Source organism: Carassius carassius, chromosome 31 (genome assembly GCF_963082965.1).
Source record: "Carassius carassius chromosome 31, fCarCar2.1, whole genome shotgun sequence".
NCBI lineage: Eukaryota > Metazoa > Chordata > Actinopteri > Cypriniformes > Cyprinidae > Carassius > Carassius carassius.
This window is the reverse complement of record NC_081785.1, coordinates 1,201,652-1,208,513: the sequence shown is the minus strand read 5'-3', so window position 1 is coordinate 1,208,513 and position 6,862 is coordinate 1,201,652. Positions and strand designations below refer to the sequence as shown.

The window sequence follows — 6,862 nt, the reverse complement described above, 5'->3', positions numbered from 1 at the left end:
TGGAGAACGCTGGAGACGAGATGACACGAGTCCAGGGACAAACGCTGGAAACACACGCTGAATCATAGCGGAGAGACATGCAGTTAGGAGGCAATTAAAGGCCATAATGTAGTGATTCAATTCAGAAATCATAACGTACACTTGCAGTCAAGCTTTTAGACTACACACAGCCAGCGGATGACAGGGTGACGTCTCACAGTGAGGTCAAAGGTCACACAGAAACAAAAACACATCTCAGAGGAGTTTAAGTGCCCTTGGGAAGACACGCGCACACACACACACACACACACACACACTTCTAGAGCCACTGGGAGAAATCCACTAATTAGATCTAAATGTCAAGAGATTTTACAAGAGGAACAAAGTGATCTGTTTTCAGCGTAAATGAAGATGAGCATGTAAAAATCCTAACAATAGCAAAACTGGATGTGTATATAAGGCCACGTCAAATTAGTGTCAGCAGCTTCCTGAAGTGTGGCGTGATGTCCTCCAATTACAGCCAGCTTGAGACTATTTCTTTTGATTATTTATCGTATAATTACCGTACATGCAGTTGTTATGACTTCATTTTATTCTTTTAAACAGTGGGCTCCACATTCATTTCTAATCGGTTTTAGATTTTTTGACAAAAAAAATGTACAAAATCAAGACAAATGTTTTCTTAGGTGACTAACTAACACTGATCATGTGGTCATGTACAGACAATCAGATTTATTTGTTTCCACTGAGCTCGTCATTCAAAATTGTTATTCTGACTATCATTTTAAATAAAAATCTGTGTTACAATAGATAAAGAAAAAACTGAAGCATTTTCACCAGTAGCCTGAGTTTTCGGAGCCCATTATAGCTTTAAAAATGGCCACATGACTGCAAAGCTTAAAGGTGACTAAAATATCAAATTTAAATTAAATGCATTTATTTTAAAGTAACAAATGAAACTCCATACATACTAAGACTCTCTACTCTCCATCTTACACAGGATATAAGCACTCATTCTTTTCCGTTTTATGTTAGGCCTATTTGTTCTTTTTAATTATAAATAAAGAACGGTGAATCTCAGTAGATCAGTCCATTTAACATACAACATCTCCACAACAAGCTCCCAAAATAACTGTTATCACCAAAAAAGCCCTGCATTAAAATATTATGTGTTTAATATGTGTTTTGATTATATATCTTAAATTGTACTTAAATTACCCATATATACAATAAAACATAGTAATTTAGCACATTTAATATCAGAGGTATTTTGTTGAGAAGTTAACAGGTCATGAGTGAGTTCATCCAGACCGAAGATCTCCCAGCAGAATAAACCACAGCGCTAATGAATCCTCAGCGGTGTGTGGAAACATCACGCAACTGCGATGCACTGATTTATGATTCCTCGGACACAATACTGTGGAAGAAGTGTCGGCATCAGGTGCTGGAGTGTGAACGAGAGCACTTAACGTGGATGAATGTGATCCAGCAAGACGCCGCTAAAGCCAAACATTACTCTAACACACTTCAATTGTGAGAAACACTATCCAAATCTATACTATATACTATACAAAGACTGGGTTTACTCCCTCATGGAAGCTGCTAAACACAAACTGCAACGTTTTATAAACATCTTATAAAGAAAAGGCCTTTAAGTGGTTTAAAGCATTGCCCTTGGATGACCAAATTTGCACTTTTGATGATAGATACTGTTTGCAGACGGATGGATGAACCCTGAATCTAAATGCAGATTGCAATGATACTTTTTCAAGCCGTTTTCTTATAATGGAGAATCCATTAAATAAAGTGCACACTACACTTTACATAACAGTCTAGTGCCACATTTACACAGCAAAGATGGCAGAGAAGCGCTTCTGAAGAGGCATTTAGGTGTCTTTACACAGACTGTTTAATGCTGCTCAGAGGTGGCTTAAATCCATGCATCAAGTTAAGGCTGCTCTGTGCCTGTACACAATTCAGTGTAAAGACTAATGCTGCATAAAAGCCAGATTTAATTAAGCCTGCTCTGACCCATGTCAGCTTCTAGTATCAGTGCATACAGTTATATTTGTATCTGTGTAAATGCATTTATGCCACCTCTGAGCAGCATCAAACAGTCTGTGTAAAGACACTTAAATGCCACTTCTGTGCCACTGTTGCAGTGTAAATTTGGCTTTATATAGCAATTACAACTGTATACTTTGAGAATAGAGCTGAGATGGGTCTAAGCAGGCATTATTTAGTCTGGCTTTTATGCAGCATTGCACCTTTACACTGAATTCTGAGCACTAGCTGTGTAAAGATGCGATTGCAAAACTGCATTTTTGCTTGCCACATAATTTAAACAAACAACACAGATGAATGGTAGAACAACAAAAAAGAAGTAAAGGCCAAAAATAGTCATTAATGGCTCTCACACTATGACAACTAAATGATTAGATTCTGATATCTATAGATCTTTTATCAGTCACATGCATGTATAAAAAGTCACCCCCAAATTAATTTTGTTATCATTTACTCACCCTCATGTTGTTCTAAATACAAAACAAAAATATATATATATTTTGAAGAATTTTGGTAAACAAAATTGCTGGTAGCCATTGACTTCCATAGTATGTTTTCCATACTATGAAAGTCAATAGCTACCAGCAACTCTGTGCTCACCAAACGTTTTCATCATCTTTTGTGTTCAGCAGTAAAAAGCAACTCATACAGGTTTGGAGCAAGGCGAGGGTGAGAAAACGATGACAGAATCTAAATTTTTAGGTGAACTATTCCTTCTTTCTTCAGAAATATGGCTTTTATTCTTTTGGCAGTAAGTATGTTTGATAGAAAGACTTTTTAGTGATTGTTTTGATCGACCATAAACTAGTAAACACACACAAAACTTAGCAGGGACATTACAGATAGCCTCATCTGATCACGTCATAACATTTCCATGAAACTCCAACAATCATGATACTGAGCTGAAGGTCATCGAGCCCGTTTCTCAAGAGCGCCTGTTTAGCCAAGAAAGAGCCAGTGACACACAAAACACATCATATTCCTCTTGATATCCGCCCACCTTTACTGCTAATGGAAAGCTAATGAAAGGCTGCATCTGTGATGGAAATGTACACAGTAAAATATCATTTTAAACACTGAAATTGTTGACTACAAATAGCCATCTACTCAAGACCCATTGACGACGAGAGCCAGCGACGTGTAATTTACTCGCATGGCTCTTTGTGGAGTGGCTGACCGGACCTCCTCCGCTTTAATCAGAGCCTCTAGATGAGGAAGGCTAATTTCCTTCATCTCTTCAGAGGCGGCGTGTGTGTTGTTCAGAGCTGTTTACTCAGCAAATGAAATCATAGCTTTAGCAGGCTGAGGTCAATAGTTCAGTGAAACACATTTAGTTCATCAAAGACGTGCAGTTCTCGGAGTGTTTACTCACTTTTATCTTCAATGGAGATTTTAGCTTTATCTATCAGAGCATTTTGCATGAACTGTTCACCCAGAAATTATAGTTATTTTCATTTACTGACTCATGTGGAGCATTTAAAGAGATGTGAAGATAATGATAGGCCAATGCTTTCAAGCAACACAAATGAACAAGCGATCATTATATATATAACAAATAAGTCTCTTCTGCTTGCTCATCAGTGCTGCTTACATTTGACTAAAAATACAATAAACATAGTAACACTGCAAAATATTATTACAATTTCAAATAACCGTTTGAACATATTTTAGAATGTTATTTATTTCAGTGATGTGCAGCTGTATTTTCAGCATCATTTCTCCAGTTTTCAGTGTTACGGTCTCTTTAGAAATCATGCTAATATGCTGATTTGCTGCTAAAGAAACATTTCTGATTATTATTAAACAGTTGTGCTGCACAATATTTTTGTGAAAATGGTGATCCTTTTTTTTCAGGATTCTATTATGAATAGAAAGTTCAAAAGAACAGCCTTTATTTGAAATATAAATATTTTGTAACATAATAAATGTCTACTTGCATACAGTTTGATTGAATTAAATTTGTCCTTTCTAAATAAAAATACTAATGCCCCCCAATTTTTGAACTGTAGTAAGTTTGTGTGTTTAAATAATACTAAGATAAAATGAAACGGTTATGAAGAAAGTTTCTGAAACATTAAAGCTAAAACAGAAAGTTGTGAGAACCCCACAACTTGTTGAGATGAGGGGAAGTCTGTGGATCACCAACGCTGGGGTTCAACAAACACTGACAAAACACTCGAAATAAATAATGAACAGGAGGCAACGTTCCCATTAACATCTCAAACACAAAGCTTCTGACTGAAATAAAATAACAGAAATCATTACATTCAGACACAAACTTTACAAACATTTACATCAGAGACAAACTACACACACACAATTTTTACTCAATAACCCCCCCCCCCCCCCCCAAAAAAATAAAAAATACAATAATAAAAAAATTAAATTGTTAATTGAAAATTTTTATAAAAATAAAATACCTTACAAATTAAATTATTAATAATAAAATAAAAATAATGGAAAAATTACCATCAGTTTTTTACACTAGGAAGCCAAGGTTTTTATTTGATTTTATTTTTAATCAGACTCCTAAAAATGTATAACCTTGTTGTGTTCCTTATTTGTAAGTCACTTTGGGTAAAAACTACTTTAAATAATAATAATAATAATAATAATGGTTGCACTTTATTTTACAGTACGTGTACTTACATGTACTTATAGTGTACTTACAGAGTATTTATCTATCGAACAGGACTGTAAAATAAAGTGCTACCATAATAATAATAATAATAAAACATCATGGGGAATGATAACATCAGAAGCCATTCCTCATTTGTAAGACTTTTTTAGTAAAAAATAATTGGTAAATGAAATGTAAATGAATCATGATGTAAAGCCATCAGAATAAAAGCAATCATGCTGTTGTAAAGGTGGCATTGAACCAGGAGACTGGCAAGAAAATGAAAGAAAAAAAAAATTCAGTTTTGAACCTGTTTTTAACACTTCCATGATCTGTTCATGAAGTTTCATATGAATCCGCCGGTCCACATCAGAACACAACAACACGCCTCCCAAACAAAGAGTTTTGAGTTTCCAGCATGCATGCCGAACTTACCCACAGGATATGAGAACCAGGAATGGTGCCCTACTTTATTTAAATGCCAGAAGGGGTTGGGTAACTGATTTTGATGGATGGGATGGCGATATATTATCTGAAGGAGGGGCCAGGTGGCTCGTGGCAAGAGATGGAGGTAGACAGGTGCAGAGGCTGGAAGATGCCACATGCGTTTACAGATCCTGCCAGAACAGAGTCACACGGCTTGGCTTTTTTAATGCCATTTAGACAGCAGGCTGTTGGAGAAGAAGGGAGGGAGGGAGGCTGCTACAACAGCACAGAGGAAATGAACTGTTCCACATCAGTAAATATTGGAAGGGAGCATTTGGAGAATGCCAAAAGACGGCACAAAGCCACCGGTGCATTTTTATTCATGCTGTGTGACGGCTTAAGGGCATAAGCCAGTATAATACATCTGCGATGATGATAAGACCGTCCTACATTATCATAATAATCAAAACTTATATTATTATTGGATAGACAGTGGAGGAGGAATTCACATTCACCTCTAATGTTCTGAAAAGGTGCGTCATGCACCGGTGAAAGTCAATCCCAATTTACTCTGCCAAAAATATTCAACACGTTTTTATATTCTGAATGCAATGTGAGTGATAAACACAGCCATGCAAAACTGCCAGCATGCTGGGGTGTTATGAACAGTTTACAGGGTGTTGCTATGTGGTTGCTAGGTGTGTATCACGTGAAAAGAGTCCACTGTGATATTTAGGTCTCTAGATATGGCCTTATTTAACATGCATCTGTGGGATTTTTAGCTGGTTTATCTTCAAGCAGATGAAAATTACACTTAACAGCACTGCTTAATTTAAAAAAATTAGTATTCCAAATAAATAAGAGACCAGTGATTCTTTCATTACGAATGTACATTGTATTTTGCATTCGTGTTACTGTCCTTATTAATGATGAAACGATCATCAATTCAAACAATAACAGTTTGTGTTTAGTACATACCATTTCTTTAACATTCTATATATACACATTTTGTCTAGAAACAGTTTGTTGACATGTAAAGATCCTAAAATAAACTTTAGTTAGTTTCGTGTACAGATAATTGTCCTCCCTGTTTCTTCACCGGTTGGTGGTTTGGCAATGCGGAGGAAATGAAGGCAAACACTTCCTGTTCTCCCTTTGAGTCTCAGATGTTTTGTGCTTTGGCTGCGTGCAAGAAAAGAGTGAAACGATCCGAAAAAAGACAAGAAAACCAAGCCACAAATGTCCTTTCAGTCCAGTTTGAGGTGCTCAAGCCCACCTTCAGCTTCCGGTTCAGGATGCACCTGATTACAGGTCTTATGGTGGATGGAGACCCAAACCAAACGCCATCAATTCTTCACACATCTCACATAAATATACTCCCCTGTGTTTGATTCGGATCTTATAATAAACCTACCTGATGTCAAGTTAAACTTGTGCAGATGTGAGTTATAATCAGGCTCAGACAGAATCTGCCTCACAGTTTTTAATGTCAACATCTAGATATTTTATCTATCACAAATTGATGGGATAGTGAACAATAGAGGCAGGTGGATGAAGGATTGGACTCGGGAGTGGTTTGCAGTGAATATATATCTTGCATTAGGTTTCATTTTCTTTCCCAGTTGCTTTTTTTTCTTGTTTTATGCATGAACCTCACTCAATAAATTTGGATTTTTCCTTAAAATAGGATTAAAAAACCTTCCAATGGGGGAAGGAAAACAAACTTAATTCAAAATGGAGTACATTTTCTGAATACAAGTTCTAATGTCTTAT

The 6,862-nt window shown here is 36.4% G+C and overlaps 1 long non-coding RNA gene across 1 annotated transcript; it reads right to left on the bottom strand.

Annotated features, from left to right (window-relative positions):
* Positions 1-5,961: 5,961 nt before the first annotated feature.
* On the bottom strand, positions 5,962-6,707 carry LOC132111984 (uncharacterized). Its single transcript, XR_009424858.1, has 2 exons — positions 6,399-6,707; positions 5,962-6,365 (listed from the first exon to the last, which is right to left on the bottom strand). It is a non-coding gene; the product is annotated as an uncharacterized LOC132111984 (long non-coding RNA).
* Positions 6,708-6,862: the final 155 nt, after the last annotated feature.